Source organism: Tursiops truncatus, chromosome 2 (assembly GCF_011762595.2).
Source record: "Tursiops truncatus isolate mTurTru1 chromosome 2, mTurTru1.mat.Y, whole genome shotgun sequence".
NCBI lineage: Eukaryota > Metazoa > Chordata > Mammalia > Artiodactyla > Delphinidae > Tursiops > Tursiops truncatus.
This window is the reverse complement of record NC_047035.1, coordinates 90,010,042-90,032,742: the sequence shown is the minus strand read 5'-3', so window position 1 is coordinate 90,032,742 and position 22,701 is coordinate 90,010,042. Positions and strand designations below refer to the sequence as shown.

Here is a 22,701-nt window from a genome sequence, read left to right as displayed (position 1 = left end):
ACTTAAAAGAGTATAAGGCACATGGTCAGCACTTAACAAATGCTAACTCTGAGGGAGCTATCAGTCCCACACTCTCAGGGGTAGCATGAGGATTAAATTAGGTAACATATTTAAAGTACTAGGCGCAGTGCCACGGCACCTGGTAAGCACACGGTGAGGGCTAGCTGTTATTATTAGTCGAGCTGAGCCACGCCAGTTTATTTTAGGTTTTGTCTGGAAAGCAACTGTGCTCTATGCAGGGAGGCAGCACGCCCTTCACTTCAGAAAGTAACTGGGTAGGAGCCAGACTAATTCCTAGATCCAGCAGGTTCTCTGCTTTACGTCACTGGAATATTCCTGAAAAGTCCCTAATATTGAATTTGTATATGCTTAACCCTTTTTCCCCATTGACCTATTTCATAATTTCTGATTGATCTTTCATTGGCAGTGTTTCCTCAGACTTAAGAGTCTTCTCTCAGACTGTCACGTAACCATTAACTTGTAAAAGACTTAAACATACCAGGGAAAATTGAACCACTGGAGCAATTCTTGGCAAAGCAATTGTAATGTAATTGTTTTCATTTTAGTTTTCCTTTGTTATGTATTCACGTGCTCATACTACAGAGAACTTCCGGTCTTTCCTCCCAGAAAGCTTATCACCTCCACTCTTAAATTTAATCGTGGATTGATTACAATTTACGTTAACTCAAGGGGTTAATGATGGCTTGGAAACCCTCATACCCAAACATCCTCGCTTGGAGTATGGCTGGGCACTGGGGTAGGGGAGAAAGGTGAGTGAAGGTGTGGGAGTTGGGAAGGTAGGGTCGTGGAGAGGCATTGATGGGGGTGAGTTTATCCTGAAAGCTCAGACCCAAAAAGGGATGCTGGATCCCCAGGGCCTCTCAAGGATGGGGTTTTCTAAAAGGAAGTATTAGTAACTCCAAGTTGTTTCCTGCCACTTTTTCGCTCCTTCTATTAGGAAAAGGCTGCCATAGCTCTAACCCCATTGCTTGCGAACTTTCCCAGGCATGATAGGTTATAACCACAATCGAATGAAAAGTTCAACTCAATTAACATGTTTACTAAAATATCTGCACCACGTCTACTATGTGTCACACTCTCTGCTAAGTTACAGCCGTGAACAGGCAGTCTAGCCTCATGGGGCCTGCGGGCTCCTCTCCCAAGCACCTAGAGTCCAACTCATGCCTCTCTCACGGTTTCAACAAGTTTCTCCTCTCTCTTCGGCTTCCTATCTCCACGTCCTCCCCAAACCCACATCTATGTATGCAGCTTATTCTTTGTTACAGGGTCTCTGTCCAGAGCCTCTTGAAGTTAAAGCAAAAAATAAAGGCCATGAAGCATCAACCTTCTAGTGTGATTCTGCTGAACCCCTCTGCGGGGGGAGCCAGCTTGCTGGGTAATTCGAGGCAAATCACGCGATCCCTTGCGATATTCCTGTGGAACACTGAACCTGTTGGCAGTTGATGTGGGGTTTCAGCTCTGATCACGGAGCAAACTCCGGAATCATCGCAAGATTGATCCCTTTCATTCTGACGGCTTAAGCCTCAGGGCCATCTGCCGATCGGCCAAGTACAGTAGACCAGAGACACTCAAAAACTATTTGTAGGTTGCACGGCAAACTGCTTCTTCACACCTGAAACGCGAGTCTAGGTCAGGACCCAAACGTGGACAAGTGACCTAGACCCCTACCCGCACCCCAGGGCCTTTGCCTAAGCTGTTCTCTATGCTTGGAATGCCCTCCCTCTCACCACCTCCCCTCCTGGCCCTTGCTGTCCACCTGTCCAAATCCTACCTAGGTCAAGGGCCAGCTCGAATATCAGTGGCTCCACAAAGCCTCCCCTGCCCACCCTGGCCAGAAATAACTTCTCCGTCCTCTCAATCACCATAGGTCCGTGTGTGTTTTCTGGCACTTAAGACACTCACCATTTTACTTTGGCTCTGTGGTTACCTCGTTTTTTCTACACCACTTAGTAAGAGCCTTGAGCTCTGGACCCATGTCAGTTCCTCTTTGAACCGTTTCCCCACCCTGGCACCTCCTTGTACAGAGCCAACACTTGGTAAAAGTTGGCTGAAGGAACAAATGGTTACCCTAGCAAGGACAAAAACAGAAGCAACTGCAACATGCTGTATCCCCCCTTGGGCTACCTGTTCTCCTCCTTCTTCTATAGCTTTTAAAAATGTATTTACTTGATCCACCAATTACCCACGGGAGGTTTGGGGACTTACTGATAAATGGAGACAACTCTGCAGACCAAAAAGTTTCCAGAGACCCTTCTAATGACAAGAGAGGCCTAGGCCAATGTAGGCGCTGGGGGAGTCTGAGTCCCTGGTCTGCTGACAGCCGGCTCCTGGGAATGGAAGTGCTATTTTCTCAAAGAGCTTCATCTGCTCTCGTTCATATGTGCCAGTTCCTCAGCTGAGTAGAAACTCCTGACTTTATTTTTAAATACAGACTCCAATAATAGGCTAAGTAATTGCAGATCTTCCTGAGGCCTTATTATACATGTACCAACATATTGGACTTTTTAAAACCCATCCTTCTTTTCCAAAAATGTATGTTGAAAACCTTACATTTCAGCATTCTATGTAGTGGTAATGTGTATTTGTTTTTTTCCCTCCCATAGGAATCCTGAGTAAAAAAGAACAACAAAAAATGCGGATGCGTGGGTGACGATTTCTCAACAACGTATCTGATGACTCACAGAGGTAGAAGGATTCTCTCTCAACCATAAGTAAGAAAAATGTATATTACGGTATAATACATAGTCAGACTTCAGTAAGACAATTTCCGTCCTCGTGCCACTAATGCGTGAACAGCTGCAGCTCTCACTGTCTCTGCTGATGGGGCCCATGAATACTCCTGGGAAATGGGACAGAGATACATAACGGGTCTTCACATGCCAAGATCAGGGAAGTGAGTGTCAATCGCGCCCTGATGCAGAAGCCCTTTTCTGGTGGCGAGTGATGAATACTGCCATTTGTCCTATGCCACGCAACCTTGGACAGGAGAGTCTAACATGGAGAAAAATGGTGGGCGAAGATGCTGTTCTAGGACACTTGAAAAGAAGACAGTGTCATTAATTATTCGGCCAACAGGAATAAAGATGAAAGAAGAGTACGCCAATATGACTTAGTTTAGAGAAACGTTAAAACTTAAGAGCATAGCGATTCTGTACATAGCATTTCATTCAATACAAAGATTTCCCTCAAAGTATGACTCTTTTTTTCAAAAAAACAACATCAGAAATATCAGGGAGTCAGAAGATTGCAGGGTGATCTGTGTTCCTGGAAACGATTCAGTGCAGTGATGACGTGGTGGGCTGAGATGTCAGGGAGATCTGAGTTCAAATCCTGACTCCACCACTTCCCTGCTCTAAGACCTCAGGAAAGTGACTTGACTTCTCAGGTGCTTGAGTTCTTTTCTTGAGAAAGCAGTGATAATGACAGAATCTGCCTCACCCACCCCAGTTGTCTGTTACATGACATAATTAAGATAAAGGTCTTAGTGTGTGCCTAGAAATTAGTAAGCAGACTAACAATAAGTATAGCTGTTGTGGGTGCCGTTTTCTCTTCTTCCTCTCCCATTATCATCAGCAGTAGGAGCATCCCATCATCTCAGCTGTTTTGTGGCTGATTTCATGAGTAAACATTAGGAAAAGAGGTGAGAAGACGATCTCCCACCAAAATATGAGGCGGTCTCCCCTTCCCACATCAAACTCCAAAAGCAATACTTCTAATTATAAAAGTCTTTTTTTTTTTTTAAAGCTTGGCAACATAACCTAATAAACATGTCCACCTAATTTATGCCATTCTTGCTTTAACAAGCAATGACTACTGTAACAGATATCTTAGTGAGCAAAAAGAAGAAAACAGACCAAAAAATGTGATAGAAAGCATTGGGTTCCGTTACTCACGGGTCCCAGATTTAGGTCCATCACAGGTTCTTTGTGAAAAGAGATGAAGCAATGATACCTTCAGCTCTCCAAAGAACTAGACAGGGTCTTTTTCTGTTTTCAGTCATTTGGGATCACAGGCTAAAAGCTACTTCATTCTTTTCTTCCCCCTTTCAATAGACTGAGTTCTGAAGGTCTAGGATGAGTGGTGTGAATGACTCCTTCTAATTCTGTAATTCTGGTGGTTTAATCGTATCAAGTCTAAAGAGGCTTTCCTGTGGGTCACGTAAGGTGGAGGCAAGTCCGCTCTGAAGTGGAACATGCCACTGCAAGCCAGCAGGGCCTTTCTGCAGGTGTGCCCCCAGAAGCGGGTGAGGGGCCCAGCACAGGTTGGCAGACAATGGAAACGTCCTGTTCTGGGTGTTAACTTTAGCTACCACAGCCAGACAATGTTGCCAGTGGTGTGGAAGAAAAAAATTGCTGTAGCCAGCTGTGTTGTTCACAGTCGGATGGATTCTGTGTAGCTCTAAATGGTGACGGAGCCAGCAGCCTGTTGTAGCCAAGGACAGAATGATGGATGATCTACATACTGTGTCCAAGTAGAGAGAATGGCAGAAGTTCACTTCAGGGTTGTTAAAATGCTAATCTGGGTGAGTTAACAAAAGCTTGATAGAAGAGAAAAGTTTGAGAAAAGTATACCTTGTGAGGTATCTAGTGGACCACTGATTTGATCACTCTTGGTTACGTAAATGGTTGCTTTTCAAAGGAAGCATGTTTCCCTAGTTATCCTACTGGGAAGAGTGGAAGCAGCTTCACTTATCAGCTGCACTGACACTTGTCAGGGTCTGAGGAGGAAAAGTTAGCCCAACAATAGCCACCTTCACTGAAAAGGGTTATGATATGCTTAAAATAGTTACATGATTTTCATTCTCTCTACATGTCATGGGAATAGATCAAAACACATTTTTCCCCCACAACTGGAAGCTGGCAGCTGTTCACAAAATAAGCTGCAACCTAAGACACTGGCTTTGGTAGATTTTAACTCTAAGTCTCCATTCACATGAGCCACTGAAAGCGAGATCCCCTGCTCCAATGAGTTTCAACATGTGAATTACACTAATAGTACATTGCATTATTAGTGTTAAAGGCAGGGAGATTGGCCCCCTATAAACATGTGGTATGGACAATCTTCCCTTAAAATCTTTAGGATGAAATAACATCCTTCAAAAAAAGGTGCAGATTTACATTTCTTGCCAAATGATCCAGTTTTGCCACTCTCTGTTTCTTTGGATTCTTCTTTCTTACTTAAGTTGAACATAGAGAAACGTGTCTGCCTCACCTGATGTTGGAACATTGGCTAGCATAGCTCCTTGCAAACGACAGGGACTCAATAAATACTGACTGGCTGGCATACCTCAAGCACTTCTTGCTTCCTCTAGAAATGAATCTAGAATGGGCAGGCTTAAAGTCTATTAACTGAAATAAAAGGTAATGTTTTATCTTGTAATATGCTAAGAAAGGAGTCCACCTCCTACGGTTACACCAAAAATGGTTAGACATTCAGCCAGGCTCTTAACTCTGCATAAAATGCATCAGAAGGGTGAAAAATGACCCTATTTCAGATGCATTTTTCACTCTTTGTCTCTTAGTGGAACTCAAATGCAAGAACAATGACTAAGCTAATTACCAAGGCTTATTTTGATGGAGCAGCAAGAAGTGAAGAACTTCTCCAGTTTCAATAAGTCCTTAACAATTATGGGCATTTTTGTGAAACAAAGCTCCAATTCCTGCTTACTTTGTCTGTGTGCCTTTCATGCAATAGAAACCACCACGCAGGATTCAGGGGCCTACTTACGCAGAGCACAAGTTACTGGACAGATCCTTCCTGCTTAGCAAGCAGCCAGTGAACTCAAGTCCACTGGATCTCTAAGGAAGTTACCCTCACTCTAAGGACTAATAGGTTTGCATCACAACCATCTTTCAAATCCATCCAAACGAGGGGAGACAAGACCAGATGGTGCCATTAGAGGGCACCTAAATAAATAAATACGTAAATAAATAAATAAAGAGAAAGAGGGTGGACTGCCCACAAATCTAAATCAAATTCAGGTCAACTAGCTGTTTGGTGAAGGAGAAGCCACGATATTCCAGGCACACTGTCCTGCATCACAGAAACGTTCCTCAAAAAAGGTTACCTATGTAGCATCCCTAACAGAAACAAGGACAGGTAACAACTAGAATCCAGTAAGAAACAGTAACTGGCTGTTAATTTCAGCAAATGTACCACTGGAAGAAAATGGTTTGCTAAACAACACCATTTGGAAATCTCAGGGTTATTTATTTGTCTTTCTGAGAGCACAGTCTAGGGACCTAAGTCAAAGCATGGACACTAACTTTAAAAACAAAACTCAGCTATGTTTATTTACCTCAAGATGTTCAACTTCATGGTAATATAGGCCCAAATCTCAGAGCTTACTAGGCAATTTCTATTCATCTAAGCCAGCGTAAATGTTTGTGTCATATTGGCCAGCCTGACAGAACATGCCTGTCGCTCACTACATTAAATGTGACGACACACAACTTAATTTCCTGAGTTAGATATCAAAGAGAGCGAGGGGATTTTTTTTTTTAACAACATGGATAAACCAGCATCAAAAGCTACTGTTAAACCACCAAAAGAATAGTAAAATCCTCACCTTGAGCTGTCTGGGATAAGCTTTCTCAATTCTACAAGGAAGAAACCTTGAAACATTTCTCCAAACAATTATTTCTCCAATTCTGAGGAACGGAGACCAAACCAGATTTAAAAATGTTAAACCTTTCCCCAGGACTTCAGCCTTGAAATAAAAGCACCCACTTTACTGCCCCAAATATCAAGTAGAGGGAAAGACAATCCTTAAAAAGCAACTAAACATTTTACTGCAGACTTAAATTCTTAGCAGCCAGAAGTTCTTGGGAAAATTGCCCTACACATTTCTTCTCCCAAGTAACTGGAAACACTACCGTTATTTTTAAGGGAAAGCCGTGGCCCATAGTGATGGACATAAGGTCCGATTATTGTTTGCAAAGTCTGTATATCTATAATAATGATCTACTGTTCCTTCTGTGTGAATATCCCAGCTGAACATAGTGAGGAGTGGGGACGCCGGAACCTGGGTTACTGACTGGTCACCTCTGAATGAGGAATACTACTCTGGGTTCCTGTAACTCCGCTACTTCACTCCTCTCTAGCTCCATGACAATTAGCTCTTTACAAGATCGGGATTTAGAGAATCACCTGACAGCAGTGGTCCCGAGAGCTGATTTAACAAAAAATTTTCAAACCCAGTTCTCATCCGCACCTTGAAGTCCCTTATAACCTTTAGTTTCAATCCAAGAGTTATACACGACAGAGGAAGCTTTAAGCCCTTCCAAATTACCCAAGGCGGCCGCTGTATCAGTTTCTGCAGACCAGGAACAAACATCATTGCTGTCAAGACGGGAGATAAAAGTTTCCCTACCTTTCGCCTCACCATCCCCCTGCCAGCGGCTGCCGACGCGAGCGGCGGCTCCCTCCCGGCTGCAGAATGCCTCTCGCCGCCGGAGAAGGGGCTCATGCAAAATTGACTCTTCCTTATTTGTTTCCATCCATAATTAATGGGTAGATGAGAACGTAACACATCTCAGCGCTGGGCTCTTGCCGCCTGGCGGAGACCCTGTCCAAGACGCTTCCGTAAATCATTTCCAGCCGGAGAACAAAGCACGGAAAGTTGCGGGGGAGAGCGGCCGGGAGGAGAAACGGGGCGCCGGGTGGGAGGCGGGCAGCTCTGGGCCCCGGAGTCCGCCCGCGGCGCGCTCGGCCAGCAGGGGGAGAGGGAGGGTTGGGAAGTGGCCGCCCTCCGGGCAGAAGCCGGTGCCGGAGCCTGGAGGGCTGGGGGAGGGCCGAGTCCCCCGAGCCCCCGCCCCTAGCCAACAGGCGCTACCGGTGGGCCGTCCGACCCGGGGGCGCACTGACAGGTAGCCGGCGTCCGCCGTGAGCCGCTCGTCCGTCGGCTGCTGAGCTGCGCCCCTTCTCCTGGCGCGGGCGGGTGCTCGCCCATCCACGGCTAGCCTGGCCCGGCGGTCCCAGAGTCGGCTCCCGTGCGGGCGGGCGGAAGGGGGCGGCGGAGCCAGCAGCCGGCTCCTTCAGCCTTGGCTCGGCGGTCGCGCGGGCTGGGGACGTGGTGCCCGGCACCGAAGCAGCTGCGTTCCCCCTGATAAGGTGCGGGGGAGCGCGGAGCTGGCGCTGCCTGGCGAGAAACTTTTGCTGGCTCCCTCCTTCCGCTTTTTATTTTCTCCGAGGGGGGTGCACAGTGTTGGGGGGCCCACTCCCCTCAAGCCTCCAGCAATGCGAGTTTTGACGCGACCGCCAAACCTCTCCAGCCCTTTGCGCGTCCCTGGTACGGCAGGCGGAGAGAACAGCTTGGAAAAGAAATCAACTCTCCAGTGCCAACACACACACGCATACGCACACGTACACATACACCAGAAGCAATTCAGGCTCTAAGGATCAGGGTCCGATCCCCACCAGGCGGCTAGAGCATTAGCAAATTTTTATAGGGCTGTCTTACCTCATGGGGGGAGGGGGGGGGGAGGCTGGTTTAAAAAAAAAAAAAAAGCTTGTCACGCTCAGAGAGAAGAGAAAATAAAAAATAAAGAAAAAATTAGAAAAAAAAGAGATATATCCCTGTGTCTCTAGGTTTTGGCTTCTTCGATATAATCCTGAAACTCGCCACCACCAGTCCTTGCAGCAGCGGCAGCGACAACGACGGCAGCAGCGGGACGGAGCGGGAGCCAAACAAATCGAGGCACGGCAAATGGTGTAATTCGATCCATCTTCAAGTCAATCCATCAGGCGAGCCGGAGCCTCGTTCCCTCCCCGCACTCGGCAGCTCGCGGCGTGGGGCCCACCCCCGGGCGCGGAGGGCAAGAGGCGCGGGCGGCCCGGCGCGCTCGCCCTCTCCCGAGCGCCGCGGCCAGCGCCGCCTGGAGGCCCCCAGCCCGGCGCCGCGGCCCGGCTGACCCCTCGGTGGCCTCCGCGTCCCTCCTCCCCGGAGCTCTGCTGCGCGCCCTCCCTCTCGCCACCTCTGAAGAGCTGCTCCTTCCAGCAACTCGCAGCGCCTCAGTCATCCAGCTCGCGGTGGCTGCTGCAGCCTGAGAAGCAGCCTTTTCGCTTTCCTACCTCTTTCCCTCTTTTTTTCGCTCCCTCACTTTTTTTGAGCTTTCCTCCAGACATTTAGAGGACAAGGCGTTGCAGCCCAGAGGAGCTGCAGGCGCAGTTGCTCCGTAAAGTTATGCCTTAGTTTCCTCATCTAAGATTTATTTTTTAAGCACATCCTTACAAGCCCGCCCCCATATTACATTTGTCGTCCCCTCGCCCCAATTTCTCTTTACAACCACTAAGCAAAACAGCTAGGAAGAAGCAATCAAACATTGTTTTATCTTTATAAAATACAGAAATTGCCTACTAAAAATCCCATTTCTACTTTGAATGAAAGCCATTCAGTCCAGTATAATTTTGCAGGCTAATGAGCCGGTTTTACAGGCAAGTGTGTCGTGTAATATGTTCTGGGAGAAATGAAAATGTCCTTGAAGTGACATCATTTCAAATTGACTGTCACAAAGGAAAGGAAAAAAGTCACATACTTAAAAACAAGAGGATTTTAATCCAAACTTCATATCCAAGAACAGGCTGTGTTTTATTAAAATTTCCAGTTGAATTATGAATCACTGAGGGGTCTAAATGGCTGGAATGAACCGTGATGCCCTCATTTAAAGAAAAAGAAAGAAGGGAGCATTTCCGCCAAACTTTTAATTTTCATTTGAGTATGGTTAATTACCGTGAATGAGAGGAGAAGGGGGCAGAGAAAGGATTTTCCTTTCCTCAATGGTTCCTGCTTTCTCCTCAGCACAGTTACATGTTTACATTTAGGAAAAATACCCTGTACTGAGTTATTTCTAAAACTTCCACCGACAGCCTTGAAAAGGAACTCAAAAAAGACACCCCAAGGAACTGCTGCAGGACTCACCCAGAGAACTGTTTCCTCGCTAGTCAACACTTTGTTACCAAAAGGAAGAAGGAGGGAGGAAGAAGGGGAGTCTTTTAAAATATAACTCTCTTCCTGCTGTTCCTCCCATTCGAAGTAAGGGGTAGGGGGCGGAAAGAACAGCTTTGGCAACACAGCTTTGTGATTTTTCTGTTGTTGTTAAGGCTTTTGTTGGCTGGCTGGCTGGTGTTTTCAGGTTGTGCTGGGCTCTGACATCATTGCAAGTTACTTGGCAGTCCGGGCCCTTTCCCAGCCAACTTCTGACCCAGAAAGCTGTGCCTGTTTTACTGGTGTCCAGTCATTCCGTATTTTCTCCATCAAGGGAGCAAGCCCCGCTGCAGGCAAAGGGCTCTGTGCACTGAATGAAGATGCAAGAGGGTGACCAGTGGTTTGAGGAATCCTATCGCCACCCACCTGGAGGCAGAAAGCTTATGAACTGTCTTCTGTCTGCAGTAGCAGAGAAGAAAAAAGTTCAGTTCTCCAGATTCTTGAATTCTTTGCTGAAATTCTGCGATGGCCAGCTTTACAGAGCGCCACCCCAGAGAGTACAGTTTACCTGAGATTGAGCTCTTAAATTCAGGAATAAAAAAACCTTTAGGTTGCAGAAGAATATGCTGATAGGTTATTTCGAGCCAAGGATTAGATATGTAACTTATCACAGGGAAGGGAAAATAACTGTTTAGGATGACTTCCTTACTGGGTGCTTCTTAACTGCTAGGATCTTGTCTTACTTACCTGGACAGCCCCAGTGCCTAGCACAGTGCCTGGCATTTAATAGATACTCAATAAATATTTGTTAAACAGATCTGGCAAGGAAACCCACAACTTTCTCACACTCTTTTATGTGCTGAATCAGGGAGTATAGTCATCTCTAGATTGTATGCTCCTCCAGAGAAGGGATATATTCATTTGTGTCCCTAGGGCAAGCATCGTATCCATGTAAGGATGTTCACTGAATGAGTGAAGAATGAATAAATGAAGAAAGGAAGAAGGACGGAAGGAAACAAAGAAGATTTTGGCTCTTTTCACACCTAGAAAGAATACTTAGAAGTGGTCAGTGCTTTAGATAATTAGTGGTTATGCTTTTGCCGTTACCGCATATCTCCCAGGAGTGATAAGTAGTAACTTTATTTACAGTCTATTTTTTGTTTCTCTGTTTCCTTTAGGAAAAGCTCAAAATTTTATTTCTATGTTTCATTTCCAATCTAGTTTTAAGAATAAAATGTATCTGAAAATTATAGAAAATCTGTGTGTAATAGTCAATAAAATGTTATCAATCATTGGAGGGTACCACTCCTTAACTATTACAGTTATTAAACAAAGCAATAATGCTTACTATCTGCCAACCTCTTTGAAACATTTTATAAGTATTACTTGCTTACAACAATTCTTTCATTTAAGTACTATTATTATCTTCATTTTGTAGAAGAGGAAACTGAAGCTTAGAGGGTTTAAGGTATTTGCCTAAGGCCACACAGGTAGTAACTGCATAGGAGGTGAACCCTAACCTCTTAGTTGTAGTAATGGTTAGTAGTGAGGTCACAGTTAGTAGCAGTAGTAAATAGTGAAGGCTTTGGAAACCTTTGACAACCTGGATTCAAATCCAGACTCCCCCCCTCTCTTGGGATAATTTATTTAACTACACTGCACATCAGTGTTCTCATCTGTGAAACAGGAGTCATAACAATACTTCAAATGGATTTTATGAAGACTGAATGTGATAATGCATGTAAAGTGTTGAGCATCTTCCTTGGAACATGGCAAGCACTGAATAAATATTAGCCAATGTTATTATATGTGCCCTGTAGGCAGAGCAATCTTGGAATCCTGCAGAACTGGATTAGAAATTTAATCCAACCTCACACTAAATGTGAGACTTCAGGGGAAAGCACATGGTACACAATAGGTTTACAAAACATTTTTGTTCCATTCCATCTCCTTCTTTCCTTCATCTATGTATATATGTCTATTAATTCAGCTACATACACTTAGCATCCAGTTGATATGAAATAACATTTTGTATGAATTTTAATGAATCATACAGTTTCGAATGTAGAATTTCATGTTTCAAAAAAAAAAAGATATCGGTATTGAAATTTCAAAGGTAGCTACAGCTTCTGTGATTAATTTGGAATGCACATATAGTATTCCTTGTGTTCGCACATTATAGAAAGTGCTTTCAAAACTCTCCACGACATGATAAATCATTAATAATGTAGACCCAAATCTCGGCATCTGCATGGGCACGGCTGGTCTCCTTATTTCAGCAGTCTGCATAGGAAAGTGACTCTGTCAAGACACTTCACTTCAATGAAACATATTTATCATGGTAAAGCTTAAACCTCAGATTTTACTGACATAATTCATTTCTATTATCATGTACCATGATAGTACACCGCCACAGCTATGCTTATGTTTGGAATGGTAAAATGTGCTTTTGTAGTCATTGTGATTGCTCTATCTTAACATGAATAATTTTGCTGTGCACTCTGAGTAAGGGGAATGCACCGTGCATGTATGGAAATAATACATCAGTTACTTATCTAGTTTTGCTAATGACTCCTCAGGTGTCACTGTGTGGAAGGACACTGAGTGCTCAAGCCAAATAAAAAGAATCAGGCTTTTTTTTTTTTCCCCATCCAAAAGATGAACAGCAAACAACCTTTAATAATACTAGCTCTTTTGAAAACAGACGAGAGGCAGGAATGCTATCAACATTTTATCAAAGATCTTTTGAACAAACAGAAGCACAATAAACTTTTTGGATGAAGGGTGAGTTGCTTAATTTTACTTATATATACTTTGGGAAGGAATACTTAGGACACAGCGAGGTCAGCTTATATCCTGGCAGATGTAAGGAATCTGGGACTCTGTGTAAGTTCCTGACAGCCTTCTCTCCACAAATTTACAGTAACCAAGCCTCTGACCTTGAAGAATTGGGACCGAATAATATCTTTTAAATGTTAGAATGTCCAAGGAGAAAGATAATGAAAATGAAAATAATCAAAAGGGGCAGAGAATTAGAACATTTTATCTGTTTTAAAAAATATATAACTTTTTACTTTGTTTTTAAAAACAGATCTCCTTGCCTAACATTATTTTTTTTGCTTGAGCCAATGTTAAAATTCAAATCAACAAAGGGAGAAGAAACTGTGGCTAGCCAATATTTGGCTAGCCACAATAGTATCACTTAATTCTTACCACAGCTCTTGGAGACAGGCATCATTTAGGAACAAAGAAACCCATCCTTGCTTAAGTTAACCATCTTGTCAGGATTTTTAGCCCTTGTAGATGATAGAGTCTAGAGTCTAATACAGGTCTGTTTGGCTCTTAAGCCTAATTTTCTTTCTAGGACACAATACTCTGAAAAATGGAAAGAGCATAAGTTTAAAAAAATATGTCTTGAATAATAAAGGAAACAAAAACATTAAAAAACCTTGTCACATATAAATGAGTGTCAGGAACTCTTCAATGGGGTTTATAGCATGGTTTAAACCTCTATACATTATATGCATACTATTACCCATGTAACTCCCTTGGATCGCTTGTAAATAAAGAGATAAAAGACCTGTTTAGCAGCATGTGAATTTATGTTAAAATCAACCTCACTGGTTAAGCCCCAAGTATTTCAATTTATGGTTAGGGCTATATGATCATACCTTTGGCAAAATAATAATAATAAGGGCCAAATATTATTATTGTTGAATGCTCTAAGTACGGGAACTTCTATACGTTAGAGCCAATTCTTTGCCAGAAACCACTAGGGCCATCTATTGGTTAAAAAAAAAAAAAAAAAGACTAGGATTCTGGGTAATTCCTGTCTTTCCAAATAAAGGCACACAAAGGATACATTTTTTCTTTCCTTTTGCTTTCTCAGATAGGATGCTTACTATTATGGACATTTTATTAATACTGAATATATTAGAGTCGTTTAAAAAATTACACTGCTAGTCTGAAAGGGAGTCAGGAAATTATGTGTACAGGTGACAGGAAGAAGCTGACATTCTGGGATAAAAATCAATAGCAAACACTGTTAGTGTTCCACTGTAATTATAGGAGTTGTCTAAAATCCCCAATGCCCTATTAAACTGTGATAAGTGACAAGGCCCAGTAGCACATGGGAGATACATCTGGCTAACAAGTGTTTAAATCTGGGTCTGGGATATGGTGTCACTGAGTCAGCAATGGCACAAACTAGGTGACAGGAGGTAAGGCTTGCTCCACCAGCCCCAGTTACAGGGGTTTTATTTGTGTCCTAGAAGGAGGCTTGGGAGAAACCTACAACTTATCTAACCTTTGGCTGATTCCACAGAGTGGTCTGCACCCATGTTCTCCTCGTCCCCAGATCTCTCTGGCCTTTGAACCTAGAACATATCACTTGTTGACAGTCTGCAAAGAAAAACAATAAGGCCTATTACATTTTTATAACAGACTTTCTTACCAGGGTGGCCCTAGTAACCCAGCTAGATTTAAACATTATCTGATCCACTTGACTATGGGCCAGGATGGGCTCCTCCATGGCTGTCTTCTACAAGCTTGAATTGTGATGGTTGCTGAAAAATCACTTCAAACTTATATTATCAAGGAAAGCTTTAAAAAGGAGGCTCACAGAGTTTGCCATTGTCTGAATTTGTATTTCAATTACTAAGCTAAAAGAAGAAACTGTTGGCTAAGAGCCTTTCTGGAAAATCCAGAAACGTCCAGAAGGACTGTTTAGGAATTTTTAACAGTATCACACAGCCATTAAGTTAGAATATTTCCAGGTTATAGTATATTCAACAGTTGACTTTTCAAATATTACTGCATCTGGACACACACACACACACACACACACACACACACACACACAGACTGTGTAATTTTCCTCCAAGAGTCCCTATTGAAAGGCTTTGTGAGTTCTTTTACTATTTTAAAATTTGGAGAATTGTGCTCATATCCCAATATGTTCTGAATTTCTGGGTCATAATTACAGAATAAACAGATTCACTTCTCATCACAAATTTTAATTAAGAATTCCAGTTACGCAATTATTTGCTAATGAAAAATAGCTGCTCAGTACCAAAGCATACCATTAAGTATGTTTACTCAAAATTATGTTTTCTAAAGATAGTTTCCATAGGTCAGTTTCTCATTTTTATGTCATCAACCTAATGTTAAAATAAGAGGAAAAGTTATCTCTTATTTTATCGAGCTACGTGTGGATTCAGGAGAAAAAGATAGTCTGTAATTGCTGGAAATAATTTAATGTTAAAGTCTAATTAGTCATGATCTCAGCTCTTCATATATGTCAAGATACTGAATTCTGTGATTTACCTTTGTTTAGATCCCTTCGTGAAGATACCCATTTGTCCATTCACTGGCTGGGCTTTTGCCTAGAAAAGGGGTCAGTCGAGGCAATTATTTGCCACACATTTATTTATTGTGCTTTAGAAAAAACTACCCCAATCTGGGTTACTGATTCCTTAAATATGCTCTTGGTTCCCATGTGATAGGAGAACACTCAATTTGTTTGCTTTTGACTTATTTGCCAGCTTTTATGTCGATGAACAAAAAGTATACATACATGAACAAATAAATAATCCATTTTGATATCAGGCAAGTGTGCAGCCTACCGAAGGGAGATATTTCTAGAAATTTCAAACAAAGTTAACCCTTCCAAGTTAAACTGCTAGAAACATACAAAGCCTGAGATAGACTATGTGCAGAAAGGTTTCCCCTAAGAGACAGTGAGTTTAAAGGGAACAGAAATCAAACCAGGGCATTACAAAATCCAGTCAAGGTGACGAGAAGATATCACCCAGAGAACATAAGTGAAGTGGAAAAGGGCAGGATCATTCACTCATTTATCCTTGCATGCATTCATTTTACCATTATGAATAGCTGCAATCTGCTTTGTGTAAAGCAATGTGCAGAGATAAATGAGAAATATCTCGCATTTAGACAGCAACTTCAAGTTTGAAAAGCAGTTTTATCAGAGTCCTGGCAGGAAACAGACGGCACATTCGACTTGGGTAATTTGAGGAGCCTTTAATAAAGAGATTATTTGTAAAGGTGTGGGTAGAGTGCAGGGAACCCACAAGGGAGAGTTACCCTGGGGCCTAACTTCCCCTAGGACCTAAGCAGCCAGAGGAGGGAGCAATTAGCAGAACCTGGAGACATAGTGGCGATGTGGAGAGGACCTCCTTGCTTAGAGGTCAACTTCTAGAGGCAGAGAGTAGAGGAAAAGGACAGAGAGTGAATCTGGTGGAGCAAGTGGAAATTCACTATTTAATTTTATTTTGAGTCTTAAAGAACACTAAGTGGTAGGGATCTTAATTTTGCGAATGAGAAAACTGAAACAAGGAGATTTGTTCATCGTAACTTAGTTACATTAGCAGAGCCAGACCCTGAACCTGAGTCTTCTGAATCTCAGGCTGGCGCTTATCACACTGTCTCCCTATTTCCTGCCCTTGGGACTTCCTTATTATACTTATCTCACCATATCACATTATTTACATGTTTTATCACATACTAGACTGACCTTATTGAGAGAGAGAAGTAGGACTTTGTATTATTATTGTCTAGAATAGTGGCTGGGACGGGAATCCTGCAGACATTTGATGGATGCAATAATGAGTGAGAGGGTGCGCATCCTAACTGGAGAGAGAAAACGTGCAGAAGCTAACATCATATGTGGCAGTAGATGCTGAATCCAGAAGTAGAGAAAGAGTGCTGTAGACAGATGGGAAAAGGGGGTGGGAATAATAGTGAGGTTGTCAAAGACTTCATGATGCGGGCTCATATAAGCTGAGCCAAGCACTCTGAAAGACGAGTGTCAAAGGTAGAGGACTATAGCCAATGTGGACTGTGGAACAGCGAAGGCGGGAGGGGGTGGCAGGGGTGTGGTGGACTTGGGGCGTGCCTGCCGTTCCTGGAGGCAAAGAGTAGGAGATGTGACCGGAAGGACGGGCTAGGGTTCTGTATGGGATTTCTGAATTGGCATTTCCTGGAGTTCGAAAGTTTTTCTCAGGGTGTTTAGAAGCCATAGTTTTTTTTCTTTTTTAACATCTTTATTGAAGTATAATTGCTTTACAGTGGTGTGTTAGTTTCTGCTTTATAACAAAATGAATCAGCTATACGTATACCTATATCCCCATATCCCTTCCCTCTTGCATCTCCCTCCCACCCTCCCTATCCCACCCCTCTAGGTGGTCACAAAGCACCGAGCTGATCTCCCTGTGCTATGCGGCTGCTTCCCACTAGCTATCTATTTTACATTTGGTAGTGTATATATGTCCATGCCACTCTCTCACTTCATCCCAGCTTACCCTTCCCCCTCCCTGTGTCCTCAAGTCCATTCTCTACGTCTGCGTCTTTATTCCTGTCCTGCCCCTAGGTTCTTCAGAACCGTTAGAAGCCATAGATTTTTGAGGAAAATATCATGCTAATCTAGGTTGTTCTTTTGAGAGACAGCACTTAACCAGAGAGAAGCACAGCTTAGAGAAACAGGAGGCTTCTGAAGTAAGGATGCTAATATAGGGGTCATGACAGAAGATGACTTTAGTGGTGGAATCAATGGAAAAGTAGGGTTATATACCAGTGACGCACCAGAGTGGGCTGATCTTTGAATGTCAGAGGTGGAGATGTGGGAGATTTTTCCAAGTTTCTCTGTCTGGCTGAATTTAAGAAAAGTTGAATTATTGTAAGAGATGGAGACACAGGAAGTGGAGCAGGTTTGCAGGGGGGATAACTGAGTTTGGTTTTGGCTAAGTGGAGCTTAAAGTGCTGGTATGGTGTCCCTGTGGGGATACCCAGCAACAAATTGGAAATTCTTATTAAAATTACAGCTAGTGGACAGAAGAACTTTCTATCTTCCAGAGAAACACCAAAATCTAAATAAGCCAAATGCTTACAAGAAAGTAAGAGGAAATCATCGAACGACTAGTTTAGCCCACATATCCTCTGAAGTTGCACGTGCTCGGAAACATTGAGGTGAGAAACTTTTACCCTTCCCATTTTCTGGACTGTTTCCTCCAACATGGAAACCATACGGTGTACAATGATGGAGTTATTCCCATTCCTCAATCATGTCTTACAAACACAGAAAAAGTAGACCCAGCAATTCATCATATTTTATCTAATACTTTTCTGAGCTGACTGTTCAGTGCTATATTTTCAGCCTGACACTTTTACTGAAAAGGCTGGTAGATACTTGTAAAATTTTTAGTGAAATTATCCAAAATCATCATGTTAGATTTGCTAAGGGAACTTTTGTCTTTCTTAGTGTGGTGTAGATGAGAAAAATGTCCAAAAATTAGGTTACTTAAACCATTATCACTCCAGGTAAAATTAAGCACCCTTAGGCTCTGATTATCAATACTTGCTGCTTAAGTCTAAATGAACTTAGAGAAATACAATGCAGACAAATCTCTATGACTATAGCCTGGGGAGCATCACGGAAAACTTGCTTTGGAGCCGTATGGCTGACAGGGTCTTGGTGCTCTGGCCGGGTGTCAGGCCTGAGCCTCTAAGGTGGGGGAGCCGAGTTCAGGACATTGGACCACCAGAGACCTCCCAGCCCCATGTAATATCAAATGGTGAGAGCTCTCCCAGAGATCCTCATCTCAACACTAAGACCCAGCTCCACCCAACAGCTAGCAAGCTCCAGTGCTGGATGCCCCATGCCAAACAACTAGCAAGACGGGAACACCACCCATTAGCAGAGAGGCTGCCTAAAATCATACTAGTTCACAGACATCCCAAAACACACCACAAGATGCAGCCCTGCCCACCAGAAAGACAACATCCAGTCCCACCCACCAGAACACAGGCGTCAGTTCCTTCCACCAGGAAGCCTACACAACTGAATGACCCAACCTCACCCACTGGGGGCAGAAACCAAAAACATTGGGAACTACGAACCTGCAGCCTGCAAAAAGGAGACCCCAAACACAGTAAGTTAAGCAAAATGAGAAGACAGAGAAATATGCAGCAGATGAAGCAGCAAGGTAAAAACCAACCAGACCAAACACCTGAAGAGGAAATAGGCAGTCTACCTGAAAAAGAATTCAGAGTAATGATAGTAAACATGATCCAAAATCTTGGAAATAGAATGGAGAAAATACAAGAAATGTTTAGCAAGGAACTAGAAAAACTGAAGAGCAAACAAACAATGATGAACAACACAATAAATGAAATTAAAAATTCTCTAGAAGGAATCAATAGCAGAATAACTGAGGCAGAAGAACGGATAAGTGACCTGGAAGATAAAATAGGGGAAATAACCACTGCAGAGCAGAATAAAGAAAAAAGAACGAAAAGAAAGGAGGACAGTCTCAGAGACCTCTGGGACAACATTAAACGCACCAGCATTTGAATTATAGGGGTCCCAGAATAAAAAGAGAAAAAGAAAGGGACTGAGAAAATATTTGAAGAGATTATAGTTGAAAACTTCCCTAATATAGGAAAGGAAATAGTCAGTCAAGTCCTGGAAGCACAGAATCCCATACAGGATAAATCCAAGGAGAAACACGTCAAAACACATATTAATCAAACTGTCAAAAATTAAATACAAAGAAAAAATATTAAAAGCAGCAAGGGAAAAGCAACAAATAACATACAAAGGAATCCCCATAAGGTTAACAGTTGATCTTTCAGCAGAAACTCTGCAAGCCGGAAGGGAGTGGCAGGACGTATTTAAAGTGATGAAAGGGAAAAACCTACAACCAAGATTACTCTACCCAGCAAGGATCTCATTCAGATTTGACGGACAAATTAAAACCTTCACAGACAAGCAAAAGCCGAAAGAATTCAGCACCACCAAACCAGCTTTACAACAAATGCTAAAGGAACTTCTCTAGGCAGGAAATACAAGAGAAGGAAAAAACCTACAAAATGACTCCAAACAGTTAATAAAATGGTAATAGGAACACACATATTGACAATTACCTTAAATTTAAATGGATTAAATGCTCCAAGCAAAAGACACAGATGGGCTGAATGGATACAAAAACAAGACCTATATGTACGCTGTCTACAAGAGACCCACTTCAGACCTAGGGACACATACAGACTGAAAGTGAGGGGATGGAAAAAGATATTTCATGCATATGGAAATCAAAAGAAAGCTGGAGTAGCAATTCTCATATCAGACAAAGTAGACTTCAAAACAAAGACTATTACAAGAGACAAAGGAGGACACTACATAATGATCAAGGGATCGAACCAAGAGGAAGATACAATTGCAGATATTTATCCACCCAACATAGGATCACCTCAATACATAAGGCAAATGCTAACAGCCATAAAGGGGAAATCGACAGTAACACAATCATAGTAGGGGACTTTAATACTCCACTTTCACCAATGGACAGATTATCCAAAATGAAAATAAATAAGGAAACACAAGATTTAAATGACAAATTAGACAAGATGGACTTAATTGATATTTATAGGACATTCCATCCAAAAACAACAGAAAACGCTTTCTTCTCTACTGCACTTGGAACATTCTCCAGGATAGATCATATCTTGGGTCACAAATCAAGCCGTGGTAAATTTAAGAAAATTGAAATTGTACCAAGTATATTTTCCAACCACAATGGTATAAGACCAGATATCAATTACAGGCAAAAATCTGTAAAAAATACAAACACATGGAGGCTAAACAATATGCTACTAAAAAACCAAGAGATCACTGAAGAAATCAAAGAGGAAATCAAAAAATACCTAGAAACAAATGACAATGAAAACATGATGACCCAAACCGATGGGATACAGCAAAAGCAGTTCTAACAGGGAAGTTTATAGCAATACAATCCTACTTTAAGAAACAAGCAACATCTCAAATAACCTAACCTTACACCTAAAGCAACTAGAGAAAGAACAAAAAACCCACAAAGTTAGCAGAAGGAAAGAAATCATAAAGATCAGATCAGAAATAAATGAAAAAGAAATGAAGGAAACAATAGCAAAATCAGTAAACCTAAAAGCTGGTTCTTTGAGCAGGTAAACAAAGTTGATAAACCATTAGCCAGACTCAGCAAGAAAAAAAGGAGAAGACTCAAATCAACAGAATTAGAAATGAAAAAGGAGATGTAACAACTGACACTGCAGAAATACAAAGGATCATCAGAGATTACTACAAGCGACTGTATGTCAATCAAATGGACAACCTGGAAGAAATGGCAAAATTCGGAGAAAAGTACAACCTTCTGAGACTGAACCAGGAAGAAAAAGAAAATATAAACAGACCAATCACAAGTACTGACATTGAAACTGTGATTAGAAATCTTCCAACAAACAAAAGCCCAACACCAGATGGCTTCACAGGACAATTCTATCAAACATTTAGAGAAGAGCTAACACCTATCCTTCTCAAACTCTTCCAAAATATAGCAGAGGGAGGAAAACTCCCAAACTCATTCTACGAGGCCACCATTACCCTGATACCAAAATCAGACAAAGATGTCACAGAGAAAGAAAACTACAGACCAATATCACTGATGAACATAGATGCAAAAATCCTCAACAAAATGCTAGCAAACAGAATCCAACAGCATATTAAAAGGATCATACACCATGATCAAGTGGGGTTTATCCCAGGAACGCAAGGATTCTTCAAGATACAGAATCAATCTATGTGATACACCGTATTAACCAATTGAAGGAGAAAAACCATATGATCATCTCAGTAGATACAGAAAAATCTTTCAACAAAATTCAACACCCATTTCTGATAAAAACTCTCCAGAAGGTAGGAATAGAGGGAAACTACCTCAACATAATAAAGGCCATATATGACAAACCCACAGCCAACATTGTTCTCAATGGTGAAAAACTGAAACCATTTCTTCTAAGATCAGCAACAAGACAAAGTTGCCCACTCTTACTGCTATTATTCAACATAGTTCTGGAAGTTCTAGCCACAGCAATCAGAGAAGAAAAAGAAATAAAAGGAATCCAAATTGGAAAAGAAGTAAAACTGTCACTGTTTGCAGATGACATGATACTATACATAGAGAATCCTAAAGATGCTACCAGAAAACTACTAGAGCTAATCAATGAATTTGGTAAAGCAGCCGGATACAAAATTAATGCACAGAAATCTTTTGCATTCCTAAACACTAATGATGAAAAATCTGAAAGAGAAATGAAGGAAACACTCCCATTTACCACTGCAACAAAAAGAATAAAATGCCTAGGAATAAACCTACCTAAGGAGATAAAAGACCTGTATGCAGAAAACTATAAGACACTAATGAAAGGTATTAAAGACGATACAAACAGATGGAGAGATATACCATGTTCTTGGATTGGAAGAATCAACATTGTGAAATGACTATACTACCCAAAGCAATCTACAGATTCAATGAAATCCCTATAAAACTACCAATGGCATTTTTCACAGAACTAGAACAAAACATTTCACAATTTGTATGGAAAAACAAAATATCTCGAATAGCCAAAACAATCTTGAGAAAGAAAAATGGAGCTGGAGGAATCAGGCTCCCTGACATCAGACTATACTACAAAGCTATAGTAATCAAGACAGTATGGTACTGGCACAAAAACAGAAAGATAGATCAATGGAACAGGATAGAAAGCCCAGAGATAAACCCATGCACATATGGTCAACTTATCTTTGATAATGGAGGCAAGAATATACAATGGAGAAAAGACAGCCTCTTCAATAAGTGGTGCTGGGAAAACTGCACAGGTACATGTAAAATAATGAAATTAGAATGCTCTCTTACACCACACAC

At 42.0% G+C, this 22,701-nt stretch overlaps 1 protein-coding gene across 9 annotated transcripts in view; it reads right to left on the bottom strand.

The window, feature by feature from the left end:
- Window positions 1-8,447, bottom strand: part of SEMA6D (semaphorin 6D) — a 55,093-nt gene extending 46,646 nt beyond the window's left edge. For 4 of the 9 annotated variants that reach the window (XM_019929103.3, XM_073800925.1, XM_073800926.1 and 1 more), the window contains exon 1: window positions 7,394-8,446. The gene's annotated coding sequence lies outside the window, so the exon portion shown is untranslated. Of the gene's footprint in view, window positions 1-7,393 lie in introns of all 9 variants that reach the window. The other 5 variants (XM_073800921.1, XM_073800922.1, XM_073800924.1 and 2 more) reach the window with 2 other exon arrangements.
- Between the last annotated feature and the right edge of the window lie 14,254 nt (window positions 8,448-22,701).